This window comes from Heterodontus francisci, chromosome 11 (assembly GCF_036365525.1).
Source record: "Heterodontus francisci isolate sHetFra1 chromosome 11, sHetFra1.hap1, whole genome shotgun sequence".
In the NCBI taxonomy this organism is placed as follows: Eukaryota; Metazoa; Chordata; class Chondrichthyes; order Heterodontiformes; family Heterodontidae; genus Heterodontus; species Heterodontus francisci.
In genome coordinates, this window is record NC_090381.1 from 49,478,814 (window position 1) to 49,499,531 (window position 20,718).

Below are 20,718 nucleotides of genomic sequence, written 5' to 3' on the forward strand. Positions count from 1 at the left end.
GTGGTTTATTTGTGACTTTCAGAAGGCTTTCGACAAAGTCCCACATAAGAGAGTAGCATGTAAAATTAAAGTGCATGGGATTGGGGGTAGTGTATTGCGAGGGATAGAAAATTGGTTGGCAGACAGGAAACAAAGAGTAGGAATAAATGGGTCTTTTTCCAAATGGCAGGCAGTGACTAGTGGGGTAGCGCAGGGATCGGTGCTAGGACCCCAGCTATTCACAATATATATTAATAATTTAGATGAGGGAACTAAAAGTAATATCTCCAAATTTGCAGATGACACAAAACTGGGTGGGAAGGTGAGTTGTGAGGAGGATACAGAGAGGCTTCAGGGTGATTTGGACAAGTTAAGTGAGTGGGCAAATGCATGGCAGTTGCAGTATAATGTGGATAAATGTGAGGTTATCCACTTTGGTAGCAAAAACAGGAAGGCAGATTATTATCTGAATGGCTATAAACTGAGAGAGGGGAATATGCAACGAGACCTGGGTGTTCTCATGCACCATTCACTGAAGGTAAGCATGCAGGTGCAACAGGTGGTAAAAAAGGCAAATATTGTGTTGGCTTCATAGCGAGAGGATTCGAGTACAGGAGCTGGGATGTCTTGCTGCAATTATACAGGGCCTTGGTGAGGCCACACCTGGAATATTGTGTGCAGTTTTGGTCTTCTTATCTGAGGAAGGATGTTCTTGCTATAGAGGGAGTGCAGCGAAGGTTTACCAGACTGATTCCTGGGATGGCGGGACTGATGTATGAGGAGAGATTGAGTCGGTTAGGATTATATTCGCTGGAGGTCAGAAGTGTGAGGGGGGATCTCATAGAAACCTATAAAATTCTAACAGGACTTGACAGGGTAGATGCAGGAAGGATGTTCCCGATGGTGGAGGAGTCCAGAACCAGGGGTCATAGTCTAAGGATATGGGGTAAACCTTTCAGGACTGGGATGAGGAGTCATTTCTTCACCCAGAGAGTGGTGAGCCTGTGGAATTCGCTACTACAGAAAGCAGTTGAGGCCAAAACATTGTATGTTTTCAAGAAGGAGTTAGATATAGCTCTTGGGGTGAAAGGGCTCAAAGGATATGATGAGAAAGCAGGAACAGGTTATTGAGTTGGATGATCAGCCATGATCATAGTGAATGGCGGAGCAGGCTCGAAGGGCCGAATGGCCTACTCCTGCTCCTATTTTCTATGCTTCTATGCTTCTATCACTAGATGTTACGTTTTATGTCTCAAACATGAAGAAACTAGACTCACTATTTCTGTGTGTGTGAAGGCTTTATTCAAGCTGGCTGCCTGGAATCTGTCTGGACTTGTCTTAGTTTCACTTTTGGAACCATGCACCTTCCAGAGTTGACTACCAGCATAGTGAGCAGTGTTACACAGCACAAAACAATCAATCATTGAACAAACAAACACACCAAAAGCAAATTCAGTGTAACATTTGTAGAAGCTGAGAATAGGCTAACGAGTTGAGTGATTGTGTCATCCATGGAGATGAGGGCAGAAAATGGGAAGTAGAGGGAAAATAAAATTTTAAAAAATTACTTTCACTGCTTAAGGCATTATCTAATACTGCAATATAGTACCTTGGACATTGGCGGCCTTCCAGTAACCCATCCAGTGGCCATTCTTTATTTGAGAGCCCAGGCAGTGAGTATCAGCAGGCTATTCAACCACAAACAAGCTTAATCATGTCCTCAACTAACATCCACACACATGCGGTTTCCAGCATAAGCCACTGCATAGTGTTCAAGAACAGAACATTTAGCTGAGTTTTACCCCCCCAACTCAAGGGCAGTAAGTCAATTGTGGAGCTCCTAGTGCAAACTCAGCTGAGATTGCCGAGCTCAGCACAGCTCGCACAAGGATTCATCCTGAGAATGTTCCTATCTGTATGACTTAGCTACTCACTGAATAAACTGGTTGAGATGTTTGGTGACGTGCAAGAGAATATTTTCTTTATTACAACGTCGCCAGCACTGTAGGTTAGTTAATTGGGGGGAGGGGGTTGGGGGAGTGTTCTTGCTTCCTGCCATCCAGTTTTCCCTTTTTTTTAAATGAAGCAAAATCAAAACAATTATACAGGACAAAGTATCACCAAAAAGCTAATGTGAAAGTGTTTTGTTTCTGTTGTTTATTTTCTTCTGTTGATCTCCTCCATTCATTCTACATGATGCACCATTCCTGTCCAAGGTGGCAAGCAGATAATCTGCTCTCTCTCCACTGATTCTCCCGTACAACAGCTCCTAAAGTTGTGTGAATGCCCTGAGCCCATTTTATTTCTATTGATCCCTGTGAGAAGGTGTCTAACCTTCATATAGCTCCTTCCTAAAACACTGCAGCTAGGATTGGAAAACTAAATGTGTAAGGAACTGTAAGTTTATACCTGCATTCTACTGCTCCACGCACAAGACAATGGAGTTTCGACACTCTGTTACTTTATCTCAAACAAATCAAAATTTCTATGGAATATTTCAGATAATTTCTTTTTAAAGCCAGAATGAAAAGCACCTGGCCCCATTGAGGCATCACACAGCGCATAAATGTGAATGTGTTTTCCAGAGAAAATAACATTGTAACTGTGGGTAAATTATTTCATAAAACATAACACACACATTGAAATATATAATTCATTTGGGAAATTTCCATCTATAAACATTTGGGAGGAAGGCACATGGATCTTAAGGGCACTCTCAGTGAAATTTTAATTGATGCATCCTTAGGGTCTTTGTGTACAGATTTACTGAAGCTATCATGTGTGCAAGGCACAGGATTCCCTCTTATTAAACACCATCAGCATAGTTTCCTCAACTCATTGGTAAGCTGGTGTGAGAAAGATAGTGAAATTGCCTCTTTGTTTGCCATCTGTGGGCTTTTCTCAGCTCTGGACAAACTATACAAACAGATCGAATTGGCCTCACTTGGCTCTTATTTGTGTGCAAAGGTTTTATAATGTAATAAAACCCTTACAATTTAATTTGGACCCAAGGACACTTTAAAAATTAAAGCCTTTTGCAAGACTAGTAATGGCTGTATTGCTGAATTTGTCCATGTGTTTATTTCCTCCCATTCACAATGACAACAGTGACAATAGCAGTCTTCACTCTTCACGCACCTTCTTTGTTTATATTTCGGCTATTGATTTGTAGCATTTAGTGATCCATACATATTTCATATTTTAGGGCATGTACCTAAAGCCTAACTGTCTGTTTTGACATTTACATTTACAGAACTAAATGGATTCAGAAAGGAATTAAACTTGTCATCCCTTCAGGCTCTATTCCATAACTACCAAAATGGCCTAATGTATGAAATAACAATATGAATATAATTGGAAATGCTGCATTCGTCTACCAGGAGAGCATAGCAAGAATGGCCTCTGGAGGCTGATTGATCTGAAAATTCACAATCAGGAAAAGACCAGCTGGTTCATCAAGCCTGCCCCACACAATGATGGCTGGAGCATGATAACTAGATACTTTCTTACCTCCTGTAGCTGTATAATCTCCTGGGGAAGAGAAATACTTTGGAAAATTCCTCTTCAACCACTTCAGGTGATCAAAACTTGTCCAGGAGATACAAAGCATACAACATTGCTTCCAATTTTGCATTAAGGATAGAGGGTTAGAATTGTTCTGATGACTACGTGTAAAGGAATTTTGGGGTAAATTTTCATTCCCTCTGTCTGGGCAGTGATGTGATGGAGCAGATTACCTGCCTGTTGTAGAAGCTGCCTGATATTAATTCAATTGATTTTGCCACCCTGTATGCCAGATTATCACCCAGGCAATGACAAAATGTAAAAGCAAAATACTGCAGATGCTGGAAATCTGAAATAAAAACAGAAAGTGCTGGAAATACTCAGTAGATCAGGCAGCATCTGTGGTGAGAGAAGCAGAGTTAACGTTTCAGGTCTGTGACCTTTCATTAGAACTGGCAAAGATTAGAAAAGAGCAAGTGAAGGGGGGTGGAGGGTGTGGTGAGTGGGTGGTTGGTGGGGAGGAGAGCAAAAGGGAAGGTGTGTGATAAGGCAGAGGGCTGGAGTGATTAAATAACAAAGTTGTCATGGGACAAAGAGCATGTTAATCCTTAAGGCTACCTTTGCCAATTTGATTAGTCCAATCTATGTGAAGATTAAAATCGCCCACGATTATTCCAGTACCTTTTTTTTACAAGTCCCCATTATTTCATGATTTATATTCTGTCCTACAGTGCAGTTACTGTTAGGAGGACTATAAACTACTCCCACCAGTGACTTCTTTCCTTTGCTATTTCTTATCCAACCTGATTCTACATCTTGATCTTCTGAGCCAACATCATTTCTCACTGCAGTAGTGATCTCATCCTTTACTAACAGAGCTACCCTAACTCCTTTTCCTTTCTTCCTAACCTTCCAAAATGTCAAATACCTTTGAATATTTAGTTCCCAGCATTGATCACCTTGCAGCCATGTCTCTGTAATGGCTATCATATCTTACCCATTTATTTCTATTCATGCTATCAATTCAAAAGGGAAATCAGGGTCATAGTATTCATAGTTTGAATGGTGTTAAGCAGGACACTTTACACAAACTGAAATTAACATTCAGATATTAAGCACCAGGGATCTGTGTTCCTGTTTATGCGACCAATTTCCACACCCTTATACTATTTCTTCAGCAATGTGAGGGTTGCCTTTTAAAAGGCATCATGATGAAATTTTTTTGAAAGTCAGAAAACTGAAGGCTTCATACAACAAAAAAAGACCTGAAAATGAATATTTGTTTTCCAGCTTGCTAAGTAATGTGATTAAAATGTTGGAGGCACAGCAAAGGTGTCCCCATGCTCCCTGACAGCTGTCAGAGCTATTGAACAGCACCGTGCAGCTGAGGAAAGCTTTATTGGTAAACTGCTCCATTGTGTCAAGCAGGCAATTTCTCTATTTCACCCAAGCATCTTTTGCCATATTTGTGGCCATTATTCTTTCGGCAAAGATTTTGTGACACAGGCAATAGTTTTTAAAAACATAAGTAAGAACATGTGGTCCATGATTTTCTTCTCGCAGTTAAATGTTGCTTTTGTTTGAGAGCAAATGAAGTAGAAAATATACTATTGCAGCTAAGAAGCGGTTGGGATTTTCCCCTGTACTATTACAATCTTCAAACAACGTATTTCATATGCAGGCTAGGGCCAGAGCACCATTTTTTGATAATTTTTTTCTTCAGCAAAACACAATTCTAATCTAGTTTTAATTTACCTGCTAGATGTTTTACTGCAGACATTAGGTATGTGATAGACTGGTTTTATCGTCAAGAGGTGAGATGCAGAAGCACACTTTTTCTATGATGATTGGTTGTTAAAAATTATGGCTTAAAAATAGGTTAAATATAATTTTAAAATGTTTGCATTATAGTTAATTGATGACTCATTGAGTAGTCTTTTCTGGAATATTCATTTAAGGAGGAAGGGAAAGCTTTCATTTGTATAGTGCCTTATTATGTCACCTGTAGAGGTTACTTGGAAATGCAATTATTGCTTTGTAAGTGAATGCAACAGACATTTTTCACACAGCAATATGCAACAAGCAGCAATGAATTGAATGAATCTGTTTTTGGTAGTGTTCGTTAAAAAACCAGGGCACCCGATGATTTTGAAAAGTGTTATGGGATCTTTAATATCTACCTTAAATACCAGAACAGGCAAATTGGGCCTTGATTTAATCTCTAATCTGAAGGGAGGCACCTCCTACAATGCAGCAATCCCTCAATTTAGATGTAATGACAAAGGAACACTAGGATCTGCAATATTGAGGGGAATGAACAGCTGAAATTAATAAAAAAGAAGCCTGACAGACCTGCAAATAATTTAAAATTACTTAATAGTACTCTGTAGGTGAATGTTCTTGAGGTTTCTGCTCCGGGGCCGAAGCCCTGTTTACACATGTGAACTCGATTTCCACTGAACTTCTTCTGTCAATGTTATGAAGGCAGAGTTGGAGACACCCTGAGGAAATTCACCCAATTTTTTCCTTAGACTGTGGTCATTTTTGCCAAGGTTTGTACTCACTGAGTATGATTTTTGCTGGCATTACTTTAATCACTTTTTAGGGATTTGTGAACCAGAATAATTTAAAATCCCAGGTAGACACATCTGTTGTCATCTATGTTGTGTGATTGCCTTTAAGAGTGATGTCCCTTTAAGATCTTAGTATACTAATGAGATGAGTACCAGAATGCAGTCATGTGACTACATGCCCATCTCACTCTGTAACTGGAACACCAAGAGGCAAGACCTGCACTGTATATACTTGTTAGCTGTTAATAAAGCTGTTTGAAATCTTCAATCATTTGAACTCCATGCATCTCATTTATGTTGCATCAGACAATGTAAAAAGATTGTCATTACATGGTGGCAACTGTCGTGAGAAGACAGAATCCAAGATTGAAGACCACAGGAAAACAGTTTTTAAAACTACCTACAGCTAAAAGACAGAAAGTCAAAAAGAAACACTGACCCAAACAGTGTAAAGAAGGAAAAAAACACACCTCCAGCTGTAGAGGACTGAGCTGAATGACAAGCTGCAAATCAATCACTGTGAGCAGGTGAGTCAGTGTGATGTCAGTACAGGAACCCCAGTTTAAAAAAAAAGCTTTGAGGTGCTAACAAAGTTGATTTTCTTTAAAGGCTCAGTAAAAGGAAAAAACAGGGAAAACCCTATTCCTATCTCAGGCTGATCAATTGTTTTCAAAGGCTCCCCCATGCTGATCAGTTCCGTGGCATTACAGGAGGCGCCCGTCAGCAAAAAGCACGGGAATCCTCCATTCCTGCAGCTTGTAGCTAGAGCTATTAAAAGAAACCATTTAATCACTCCAACACTGAAGAGGTTTCATTTACTTAGCCAGAGTTTAAAAAACTCATAAAACCACTCTAGCGTGAAGAATCTGCTGTATAAACGAACACTAACAAAGAAGAGCACTTGAAATGCCTATTGCACAGCTGTATAAACAAAGAGACTAGAGTGCTGGAAGCTAAACAAACATCAGACTAGCACTGCTTCTGTCAATCAAAACAACCAAGAGATTTTCTTAAAGAGGAAACAGTGCAAAGTCATAAAGGAAGTTCTTAAAGCAAGTTCAATGTACAAAAAAGCAGGAAAATGGATACCAAACTTCTCAGCAAGAACGAGAAGACCTGAGTTACAATTGTTCAAACAAAGAATGCAATTATGCTTCACAGACCAAGTAATTACAGAACAAGAGAAGCAAACTGTAAAAATAATGATCGCAATTGGAAATGAGGGATTACACAGAATCAATACCTTAGGCATATCTGAAAAGGACCAAAAGATCCTGCAAAGATATGGAAAGTGCCGATTATGAGTGAATTTCAGAATTAACGGCCTGGAAGTGATGTCCTATAGGCAACAGCCACAATAGACCAGTTTGTCAGTAGATGCCGTAGCAATGGCAACAAATGCGACTTTTCAGAAGCTGAGCTGTTAAACTGAATAATGGAGCTGGTAATTGTATCAACACCCATTGCAGCATTTCAGAAAGACCTCTTGGGGAGAAAAAAGGTCATAGCATTGATGCAGTACTGGAAGATGGCAGGAAGTACGAAGGCATTGTAACTGGACAACAGTACCTACAAGCTCTTGGTGCAGCTAACAGTATCAGCACTATAACCAGGTTGAAAAGAGCAAGCAAGCTGTGTGATAAGTGTGATTGGTCCCACTCACAGTGAACTTATCCTGCATTTCAAGACCTGTGCAAGGTGTGCCGTGCAAAAGGACACTGGGCCCGCCTATGCAGGAATTCTGTCCCCAAAGACACAGCCAGAAGTCACAGTTGAATGCAAACGAACAGACAGCTGGGCAACAGCAGCATGGAACGCGCCAGAGACCGGTGTAAATGCAAGCCGATACACGAAATCCACAGCAAAAATAGAACTGAGACAAGACTCGGAAAGAAGTAGTTCTCAGAGAGAAGACGAACAGGCATTCCACATTATGAACCTGACACATCATGCTGATGAAGTCCAATAACTGGAAACTTTTGTCACTATTAACATTATGTGCACAAAGAAAGCTGGCAAACATACATTCAAGGTCAAGATTGATCCCAGCACTAGTGCAAATATCCTACCAGTCCAAATCCTCAAAGATATGTACCAGAGTCGTTGAAGATCAATGATACAACCGACAACTGCCAAGCTATCTACATACAACGGGTCACCCATCCTTGCAGTGGCACATTAACAATGCAATGCAAATACAGCAAGTTGGTATGGAAACCACAAACTTTCTACCAAGTAGACACGAGCGGACCAGCAGTGGCAGGACTACCGGTGTATAAGGACCTCAACATCATAACTATCCACGAGAGCATTGCCAAGGGGAAATCTCGAAGGACCAGAACCCGCTCGCAGACTGTGACCGGCATTAAACGGTGCAGTCTGGAAATGCAGCAACAACACAAATATGCTGCGCCTTCACTTCTGCTCTATAGAGGACCACCAGCATCACAACTAGTCAGAAAGGACAGCTATCTCCATGACACCGAGTACTCTTTCCCCTGACAAATCCTCGACCTTGAGCCACAAGCCTTCAGATGTGGAGGATGCAGAGGAGGAATGAGTTGAAGCAATGTCTATTGGTTCTTTCAGATGAGGTGCCGGAACAGTCCAAGAATAATAAGGCCTCAAAGGTGGTCATCTTGAGAAAAGCAACAGAGTATATTAGCAGGCTGAAGTCAGAGCAACAGAAACTGAATGCAGAGAGAGAGAAACTTCAGAAAGAACAGCAACAGATGAAGGGCAGCCAGAATAAATGAACAGAGCAAGACCTGCCAAATCATTGAGATGATTTATGGACTTTTAAGCCTCTATATCTGTAAATTTCACACTCTCTATCCATGTGTAAATAATTTTGATGTGATCTAATTTTACATGCTTTTTCTTTCAGCATACAAGACTTATCTTTGGAAAGAGGGGGAATGTTGTGTGATTGCCTTTAAGAATGATGTCCCTTTCAGATCTAGTATGCTAATGAGCTGACTACCAGGATGCAGTCATGTGACTACATACCACTCTCACTCTGTAACTGGAACACCAAGAGGCAAGATCTGTAAATAGATAACTCCGCACCGAATATACTTGTTAGCTGTTAATAAACCTGTTTGGGATCTTCAATCATCCGAATTCCACGCATCTCATTTATGTTGCATCAGACAACATAAAAATCTTCTCATTACAGTCTAAGGGTACTTCAGCCAGTGTATCACTCAAGGCAGCTTGCATTACCATGACACCAGCTCAGAACAATCGGTAGTGACAGCATCAGCTGATTGCAGACATTCTTCTGCCCTCTATCTCACAGGTCTTGCAATGCTATCATATGCTTTACTTAAAAACAATTATTTAAAATACATTGACACTGCCACACCTCCAAAAGTCACATTAAAAAAGTAAAATTCGGAGCAGCAAACACATATAGCCAATGAGGTTGTTTGGTTATTTTGTGATCTTTTGGGGGGTAATTCTTGTTCAAATTTCAAATTCAACTGAGCATCTTCTACAGGAAGTAGCTTCTTTCTTGATGGTGCTGATTTATCATGAGATGTGGTTCCATTTATTCTGGCTGCCCTGTCAGCAGACTATTTGTGGAAGCATCACAGCCAAGCTTGAACCTGTCCTCATCCAATGTCTGTCCCTCCCCGGCACATTTTTCAACAGGAGTTGTTATATCTGCCCTGTCTTTCTTTTTCCAAATGAATTTTCTCCTGACTCTCCCTCTCCAGGAGATTCTTCTTAGAGTATGGTTCCATGAGTGGCTGTTGAACTTCAATATTCACATGTACGTCTTGATGATGAGTATTGGCATGCTTTTTTCATGGGTCAGTTTGTAACATTCTTGTCTGTGAGTCAGAGGGTTGTGGGTTCTAGTTCTTCAAAGAGACTTGAACACAAAAATCTTGGATGACACCACAGTGCAGTACTGAGGAAGTGCTGCTATGTTGGAAGCGTCGTCTTATAAATGAGATGTGAAAGCAACGCCCCTTCTGCCATCTCAGGTGAATGCAAAGGACCTCATGGCACTATCTGAAGAAAAGCAGGGGAGTTTTCCCCAGTGTCCTAGCCAATATCTATCCCTGAATCAACTGCACTAAAAGAAATTATCTGGTCATTATTTCATTGTGCGGGAGTTTGCTGTGTGCAATTTGGTTGCCATATTTTCTGCATTACAACAGTGACTATTGTTAAAAAAAAGTACTCCATTGGCTGTGAAGCACTTTGGGGCATCCTAAGGCATAAATAAACTCCCTGTAAACTTAAGATCACCCAAAACTCTGCTGCCCGTGTCCTTACTAGCAGCAAGTCCCATTCACCCATCATCCCTGTTCTCACTGACCTACATTGGTCCCCAGTCAAGCAATGCCTCAATTAAAAAATTTTCATCCTTGTTTTCACCCCTCACTATCTCTGTGATCTACTTCAGCCCCACAACCCTCCGAAATATCTGCACGCCTCTAATTCTGGCCTCTTGAGCATCTCTGATTTTAATTGCTCCACCATTGGTGGCCATGCCTTCAGCTGCCAAGACCCTACGCTCTGGAATCCCCTGGAACTATGCCGGGCCATGAGGTTACAGATTGTGGTTAAGTATAATTCTGCTGTTGCTGCTGATGGCCCACAATGCCTCATGGATGCCCAGTTTTGAGTTGCTAAATCTGTTCGAATTCTATCCCATTTAGCACAGTGGTAGTACCACACAACACAATGGTGGATATCCTTAATGTGAAGATGGAACTTTGTCCATCTTTGTCTCCCCAAGGACTGTGGGATCATCACTCCTACCAATACTGTCATGGACAGATGCATCTGTAGCAGGTAGATTGGTGAAGATGAGGTATAGTAGGTTTTTCCCTCTTATTGGTTCCCTCACCACCTGCTGCAGACCCAGTCTTGCAGCTATGTCCTTTAGGCCAGCTCGGTCAGTAGTGGTGCTATTGAGCCACTCTTGGTGATCGGCATTGATCTCCCCCACCCAGAGTACATTCTGTGCCCTTGCTACCCTTACTGCTTCTTCCAATTGGTGTTCGACATGGAGAAGCACTGACTTAACAGTGGGGGGGGGGGGCCATAGATGGTAATCAGCAGGAGGTTTCCTTGCCCATGTTTGACCTGTTGCCATGAGACTTCATGGGGTCTGGAGTCAATGCTGAGGACTCCCATGGGATCTCCCTCCCGACTGTATACCACTGTGCCACCACCCGCCACCTCTGGTGGATCTGTACAGCCGGTGGGACAGGACTTACCCAGAGATGGTGATCGTGGTGTCTGGGACATTTTAAGGTATGATTCCGTGAGTATGACTATGTCAGGCTGTTGCTTGACTGGTCTGTGAGACAACTCTCCCAATTTTGGCATAAGCCCCCAGATGCTAGTAAGGAAGACTTTGAAGGATCGACAGGGGTGTGTTTGCCGTTGTCATTTCCGGTGCCAAGTTCGATGCCAGATGGTCCATCTGTTTCATTCCTTTTCTTGCACTTTGCAGTTAGATACAACTGAGTGGCTTGCTAGTCCATTTCAGAGGGCATTTAAGAGTCAACCACACTGCTGTGGATCTGGAATCACATGTAGGCCAGACCAAGTAAGGATAGCAGATTTCCTTCCCTAAAGGACATTAGTGAACCAGATGGGTTTTCACAGCAATCGACAATGGTTTCATGGCCACCATTAGACTAGCTTTTAATTCCAGATTTATTAATTGAATTCAAATTTCACAATCTGCCATGGTGGGATTCGAACTCACGTCCCCAGAGCATTAGCCTGGGCCTCTGGATTATGGCTCAGTGTTAAATTTTGCTTTATAACACTCCTGTGAAAGGCCTTGGGATATGTTATTATGTTAATGGCACTATATAATTGCAAATTACTGTTGTTGTTGGTTCTGTAACGTGCCAAATAAATGTAACTCTTCCTTCTCAACTGCTATGGGCATCACAGCCAAATTTGATATTGCCCTCACCAACTTTCTATACATGAACTGTTGCATCAAAGATCACTCGATAGCAAACTTGAGTGCAAGCTTGATGTGATTTTCAAATCATGAATCTAAGGGCAATGATCCTAATTTGAACACCCTTATTGCTGCCCTAGGTGGCATCAATCAACACACTGTAAACCAAAGATCCATCCTGGTCTACACAGCTATGCAACCCATTGAAGAACCATTGAGCAACTAATTTGCTCTAGACATAGTCCCCAAAGGACTCCCCATTGGAGAGAGACAGTTGGTGATCTATAGCGTGAGGATCACTACTCCTCAAGCATGGGGCAAGGCGAGGAGACAGACCTCCATGAACTATCATAGCCAGTATGGGGATTGAACCCACACTGTTGGCGTCTTTCTGCATTATGCTCTAGCCATCCAGCCAACTGAGCTAACCGACCCCCATTGAAATGCTCATGTACAATTCTTAATTGGGAATCATTAAAATGAAACTTAATCTTTATAAACGTATTCTCCTGGGAGAGAATTAGTTGACTTGAGACCTGCAATCTGCCCTGGATGTAAACAGATAAATAATATTTTGAATAAGAAACCAATGATCACTGCCAATATCATAGCACTGAAAATGAGTGGTGACTGAAATCTGCGTTCAGAACCAGGAAGCTGGAAAATAAGTAATTAAGCAAGAAATCACCATGAAAATCCTCTACAATCAATAGCTGCGACTGATCACCTATTTTTCAAACATAGCAGCTACACTGTGGTGATCTGCTCAGCAAACAGTACCAATGGCGTTTAAGTGCTGCAGCAGTCGTTTTTCATTGGCATCAGTCACCAGACAGTTATCATAATGCATAAGGTACGATCAATTTTTAAAATGCCGGCGCTGCTACTTCTTGTATATAAAAAGATGTATGCGCTGAGCTACCAGGTACTTTACAATAGTGATTTACCATTTCTGGGAAATAGACAAATATATGCCATAAAATCTCGTGTATTTATCGTGCCAGGATAAAAAGTTGCAAAAGTGACATGCAGCAAAATCACAGCAAAGTTTCACACCCAGGACTGCAGGTCGTAAAAACCTGTATGAAAGTGTGACTCCTAACACCAGATTGTCATGCTTATAGTTCAGTGAGCAGTATTTATTATTTTTTCCAGTGGAGGTGATATACGATTAAATTTTAGTTGCTGCAAAGCACAGCATGATTTCTCACAGGGCAAGACTGTTCCTGACATTGTGAAGCAAGCATCTAAAACAATGGCACTGTTACGACCAGGAGAGAAAGATGTCTATGGGTCCCTTTTAGCCTTCACCTGGTCTTACTGTAAGAGGATTTTGTGTTAAACACACCTGGCTGAATTTTATTGGGGTGCCGCTGTCCGCGGCGGTGTCCTTTGAACTCGGTGATGCGCCCACATTCGCCCGCCGCCGCCTGGATCGCGGAGGCTCATTAGAATCACGGCGCCGAGCTGCCATCCCCATATTACATGGGGAGAGGTGGGACATTTGGCACAGTGGGAGAGTTTTTGACTGCTGTGCAGCAGGTGCTGGGGCCCTATTTTAAGGGCCCCAGCACCTGCGTCCTGGCAGCTGTCAAAGAATACTTACCTGAATACTTACTGAAGAATGGGGCTGCTGTCAATCTGGCAGCAAAGCAGAAAGTCCTGCAGAAATCCAGCAGGTCAGGCAGCATCTGTGGAGAGAGAAGCAGAGCTAACTTGTCCAAGTTCACAGACCTGAAAGTTAACTCTGCTTCTCTCTCCACAATGCTGCCTGACCTGCTGAGTTACCCCAGCATTTTCCGCTTTGCTGCCACATAATTATACTGCTGTGTCCCAGTGTCCTGTGAAGTTACGATCTTCTTCTCCCACTCAAGTGTAACATTCCTTCTTGTAGGCGTGCTGCACCTGGGTGAATAATCTTAATTTTGCACATTCCAGGACGTGAGACTTAAATAGACCATAAAAGGTATTACAGAGGTTTAGAGAGAACACGCTGACACAAATGGGAATGCACGGGTGTCACAGCAATGTAAATACGTCTTTCACTAAATGTTCCTCACCAACATGTGTGTCCTTTTCTCTATGTAAATGATGTGTGCCAGCATGTAGCGCCAATGTCACATCCCTTTGCACCGTTGGCCTTTCAGGAGAGCCAACATATGCAATAACATCATTGCCGTGCCACCATTACTCATGAGCGTCTCCACGGATTCAGTGACATGGACATTGGCTCAGTCAGCTGCTGCCTCTGATGGCACTCTTTCAGCATGCCAACCACATGCTCAATGGGACTCATGTAGCTCAGTGGCTGGCGTTGTATCTCTCCTCTGCTGGTGTCGGGAGTCATGTCTGCAAAGGATAGCCCTTATCTCCAAGAAGCCACTCGTCCATCTGAGCCAGTTCAGTGAACAGCGGTGGCAGCCGGGACTGGCGCAAAACCCAGGTGTCATGGCAGCTGCCTGAGAAGCGGTCACACATTCGTTGCAAACATCTGCGATGATCACATACCAGCTTCACCTAGATTGAGAGGCCTTCTTTAATGGTGATGTCTGCAGGTGGTAGCCTGGCAGTAGGCCTGATGGCCACATGAGTGCAGTCTATGAACATTACAACCTATGGTTCTCCGGCAATGGTGCCAGAACTGATGGCCCTTTGGGCCTGGCTGTGAGAGTCCGTCCTGAAGAGGACATCCTCACAGGCCCTCTGGTGCAGGGCATTGGTGACCTCCCTGATGCAGGGGTGCACTGCTGACTGTGTGACCCCACAAAGGTCTCTGGTGGGTACCTAAAAGGCTGCAGAGGCATCAGGCCTGAGAACCGCTGGCACTATGAGGAACAAAGGCATGGGATGTCCACTGGAGCCCATGGGCTGCAGGTCATCCTTGAGCAGGGCATAGAGACTTGTCACCACCCTCTCTATATGCATAATCTCCTCTGACACTGGTGCTCTGACGTCCGATGGCACGTCATGTGGGGCCCATAGATGTACGGCAAACATAATGGCGGGCTCCCCTTGGGGGCTGCTGCTCACGACCGGGGACCTCTACGTGGATCGCACCTGCCTGTTGGTATTACCTCTGGCGCATACGAATCCTCACGTGCAGAGGATCACACAATGTACGATGATTCATGCCTATTTCCATGTGATAAATAAAGTTGAACCCTGCATGTATTCGAAGGTTCCTAACAGGGCATGGATTGGTGTTGAATTGTACATCAGCTGCTTTCCTGGATCAACTATGCCATTGCCCATGTTGGCTAACACTCAGAGTGGCACAGCATGACCACATCAAGATCCTACCAGCTGAATCAATTGCCCCCACCATCCATAAAACCTTAATGCTCCTGCCCTTTCTGGCACCCTCCCCACACACAGGGTGCCTAGTGTGCCATTGTCCCCTCACAAACACAGACTGTACACTGTTAACGGAGGGATGGTACACAGTGCTCCCTTCATGCCAGCATAGCTTTCCCTCCAGTAATACCAGACCCCCTCCCTTTCAGAATGCAGAGTCCGACCCCTGTGTATCCCCCTCCCTCCTCCCTTCCAGAATGTAGAGTTAGACCCCTGTGTATCCCGCCCCCTCCTCCCTTTCAGAATGCAGAGTTAGACCCCTGTGTATCCCCCTTCCCTCCTCCCTTTCAGAATGCAGAGTTAGACCCCTGTGTATCCCCCCCTCCTCCCTTCCAGAATGTAGAGTTAGACCCCTGTGTATCCCCCTCCCTCCTCCCTTCCAGAATGTAGAGTTAGACCCCTGTGTATCCCGCCCCCTCCTCCCTTTCAGAATGCAGAGTTAGACCCCTGTGTATCCCCCTTCCCTCCTCCCTTTCAGAATGCAGAGTTAGACCCCTGTGTATCCCCCCCTCCTCCCTTTCAGAATGCAGAGTTAGACCCCTGTGTATCCCTCCCTCCTCCCTTTCAGAATGCAGAGTTAGACCCCTGTGTATCCCCCCCTCCCTCCTCCCTTTCAGAATGCAGAGTTAGACCCCTGTGTATCCCCCTCCCTCCTCCCTTCCAGAATGTCGAGTTAGACCCCTGTGTATCCCGCCCCCTCCTCCCTTTCAGAATGCAGAGTTAGACCCCTGTGTATCCCTCCCTCCTCCCTTTCAGAATGTAGAGTTAGACCCCTGTGTATCCCCCCTCCCTCCTCCCTTTCAGAATGCAGAGTTAGACCCCTGTGTATCCCTCCCTCCTCCCTTTCAGAATGCAGAGTTAGACCCCTGTGTATCCCTCCCTCCTCCCTTTCAGAATGCAGAGTTAGACCCCTGCGTTACTCACCTCTCTCCTCTCGTCCAGAATGCAGAGTTAGATCCCTGTGTATTCCCCTCTCCTTCCTCCCTTTCAAAATGCAGAGTGAGACCCCTGAATAACACAACGTACCTTCGCTGGCGACAACTTCTGCCTCTGAGGACCCGCCGGCTTTTCAGATCGTGAACGGGACGGCACGTGACGGCTGCCCGTTCAACGAAAAATCCAGCAGTGTCGGTGGAGAGGCAGCGGGTTGCACAATCAGCAAATGTAAGTAAATATTACCATATGTTGATTGTGGTGCCGCTGTGTGGCAGGGGGCCACACCGAGGCCCCGCCGCTGCTGGTAATATGCAGTGGGCCCTTCTCGACGTCGCGGGTCGAGGCGGGCCTCTCCCTGCAGCATTTTACCGGCTCCCACACCGTGACCCGCGGAATCGAGGAGCTGGTAAAATTAAGCCCACCATGTTTTAGCTCCCCCTTGGTGAATCCTTGTTCACCGCTTTCCAATTATAAGGCAAAGAAATGAGCACAAACAGGCTTTCTTAGATTTAAAGAAGAAAAGTGAAATTTATTAAAACTTAAATTTAAACTCTAATTCGGTTAACGCCTACGGATACACAGCATGCCCCACGCTAGCATGTATACGTGATACACACATGCAAATAGGGACAGAAAAGAGCAGAAGAGAAGGAAAGTGAAAAAGTTTGAGGCAATCTCTGAAGGGGGGGAGGGTTTGTTACTGTGCTTTGAGCTCGCTGTAGAGTCCTTGACTGAAGATATGGCCTTGCATTTCACTGGGACCCAGTATTCTTCTTAAACCTTGTTCACTGTAGGAGACTTTTCTCTCTTGAGGTTCATGTGTTTTCAATGGGTCTTCAGTTCTGTGAGAAAGAGATGGAAGCAGACAGGAGAGAGATGTTTTCAATCCAGGAGTCAGGAGCTTCCTGACTTCAAATGCTGTTTCTCCAATTTAAAACTCCCCTAGTTGGCCAGCAGGTGGTCACATAACTGACTGGTTTGACCAAGTCTCTTCTGAGTATTGGGAGCATCTTAGCAGTCCACCTGGAATGCCAGCTTCTTCATTTTCAACGTCTGGTAATCAAAAGTCCATTGTGGATTAAATTGGAGCAGGAAGTGGGCCCTTCACCCTTTCCAAGTACTGTCTATTACTGTGCAAATGTCTTTCCAGTCAAGGGTCTGATTTTTTTTTTAAAGCAAGTTCTTTCTTTAGTCCAGTAACAGCTTAAAAATCAATGTTCATGTGGCGAGATTAATGTGCCTCATTCTTGGCAGGTGGGGGCCTGCATGACAGCACCAAGATTGTGAGTAGCAATATAACTACCGTATGAATGTAACTTTTCTTTCAACGCATTTTATAAATATTAAAGTGAGAGGAATGAAGGAGCTGTGGGTCCGCATCCCCTATCGTCATGGATAGCTTTGAAGTAGAATATTTATACATATATATTTGTATATACAAAGATGATAGACATTTCTATACTGCATGAAGAACATTCAATTGAACACTAGATTCAGTAAATTTTACTCGACCATTAGACTCACACACCATCCACTTGTTGAAATGATTGCCCTATTCTATATTCAATCTACTTTTCACAGAACCCATACTGTGGATACAGAGATATCACTCTTTTACCTGAATGCAGAAAACCAAAGCTTTCAAATTCAAATGGCTGCCCTCTTTCAAACTGATGTCCTTGTCAGTTTACAAAAGCATTTAACGCCCAGCAGACCAGACAGTTCTCAAGACGTGGGGCAATTTATCTTTTCTTTCACATCTGTCAAAATTCATTGGTAGGTTTTACATTTTATAATATTGAAATGAATATCATTATTTTTAAAAAGGGATATTGTTGCTTTAACTATAGTAATACTGCAAGTAATTGTGAATTATTTAAATGTTTCTGGGTGCATTAAGTCAATGTTTTAGCATAATCAGGGAAAAGGACAAAGAGAAAACAGAAGTAAAAGTTCTAAATTGGGGAAAGGCAAATTTTAAAAAAACTGAGAGGTGACCTGGCATACAGCTACTGGAAGGAAAATCAGTGGCAAACCAGTGGGAGACATTCAAAAGCGAGATGTTACAGGCACAGTGTAGACACATCCCCACAAAGATAAAGGGTGGTACTGCCAAATCTAGAGCCCCCGATTATCTAGAAGCTTACAGGGTAAGTTAAAGCAGAAAAAGAAAGCTTATGACAATCACAAAAATCTTAATATTTTAGAAGGCTGAGAGGAGTATGCAAAGTGCAGGGGTGAAGTAAAAAAGGAAATTAGAAAAGCAAAGTGAGGACATGAAAAATTATTGGCAGGTAAAATCAAGGAAAATGTGAAAATGTTTTATCAGTACATTAAGAGCAAGAGGCTAACTGAGGAAACGGTAGGGCCTATAAGATATGTACAAGGGAACTTATGCATGGATGCAGAAGATGCAGGGTTCTTAATGAGTTTTTTGTCTCTGTCTTCACAAAGGAGAGGGTTTATGTAGACATTGTAGTTAAAGAGGAGTGTGAAATATTAGATACGACAAGCATAATGAGAGAGGAAGTACTAGAAGGTCTGAAATCCTTGAAAATGGATAAATCGCTAGGGCTGGATGGATTGCATCCCAGGTTGTTCAAGGAAGCCCGGGAGGAAATAGCCGATGCACTGAGGATCATCTTCAAATCCTCACTAGATACAGGTGAGGTACCAGGGGATTGGAGGTCTGCAAACGTTGTACCATTGTTTAAAAAGGGTGTGAGGGATAGGCCAAATAATTATTGGCCAATCAGTCTGACCTCGATGGTGGGTAAGTTGTTAGAATCTATTCTGAGGGACAGGATAATCTGTCACTTAGCAATGCACAGATTGATCAGGGATAGTGAGCATGGATTTGTTAAGGGAAGGTCATTTCTTACTAACTTAATTGAGGTTTTTGAGGAAGTAACAAGAAGGATTGATGAGGGTAGTGCAGTGGATGTGGTCTACATGGATTTTAGTAAGGCATTTGACAAGGTCAAATGGGATACAGGGGAATGTGGCAGGTTGGATCCAGAATTGGCTGAGGGATTGGAAACAAAGGGTAATAGTTGACCGATGTTTTTATGAATGGAAAGCTGTTCCCAGCGGTGTTCCACAGGGCTCAGTGTTGGGTCCCTTGCTGTTTGTGGTATTTATTAATGATTTGGACTTAAATGTGGGAGGCATGATTGGGAAATTTGCTGATGACACAAAAATTGGCCGTGTAGTTGGTAGTGAAGAGGATAACCATAGACTCCAGAAAGATATCAATGGTTTGGCTGAGTGGGCAGAAAACTGGCAAATGGAATTCAATCCAGAGAAGTGTGAGGTAATGCACTTGGGAAGGGCAAATAAAGTGAGGGAATATACAATAAACGGGAGGATATTGAGAGGGGTAGAAGAAGTGAGAGACCTTGGAGTGCATGTCCACAGGCCCCTGAAGGTGGCGGGACTGGTAGATAGAGTGGTGAAGAGGGCATATGGAATGCTTTCCTTTATTGACCGAGGTATAGAATGCAAAAGCAGGGATGTAATGCTGAAACGTATAAAACGCTGGTTAGGCCACAGTTGGAGTATTGCATACAGTTCTGGTCACCACATTATGGAAAGGACATAATTGCTCTGGAGAGAGTACAGAGGAGCTTTATAAGAATGTTGCCAGGGCTCGAAAGTTGCAGCTATGAGGAAAAATTGGATAGGCTAGGGTTGTTTTCCTTTGAACAGAGGAGGCTGAGGGGTGACTTAATAGAGGTGTACAAAATTATGAGGGGCCTAAATAGAGTAGAGAGGAAGGACCTGTTTCCCCTAGCGGAGAGGTCAATTACCAGGGGGCACAGATTTAATGTGATTGGTAGAAGGATTAGAGGGGACATGAGGAAAAACTTTTTCACCCAGAGGGCGGTGGGTGTCTGGAATTCACTGCCAGGAATGGTGGTGGAGGCAGAAACCCTCAATTCTTTTAAAAGGTACCTGGACATGCACCTGAAATGCTGTAACCGGCAAAGCTATGGACCAGGTGCTGGAAGGTGGGATTAGATTGGGCGGCTAGTTTGTTCAGCCGGCACAGACACAACGGGCTGAACGGCCTCCTTCTGTGCTGTAATTTTGCTATGGTTCTATGGTTCTTCTATGCTTTGGAAATGAGCATAATACTCTCCATTTTGAAGCAATGTAGAAGTGACAGTACAACAACAACAATAACAACTTGCATTTAGCATAGTAAAACATTCCAAAGTGCATCACAGGAGATTTTCAAACAACATTTGACACTGAGCGTCATAAGGAGGTATTTGGACAGATGCCCAAAAAGCTTGGTCAAAGAGATCTGTTTTAAAGGAGTGTTGTAAACGAAGAGAGAGAGTTAGCAAGGTGGAGAGGTTTAAGGAAGGAATCCCAGAGCTAAAGGCCTAGGCAGTAGAAGGCATGGCCACCAATGGTGGAAGA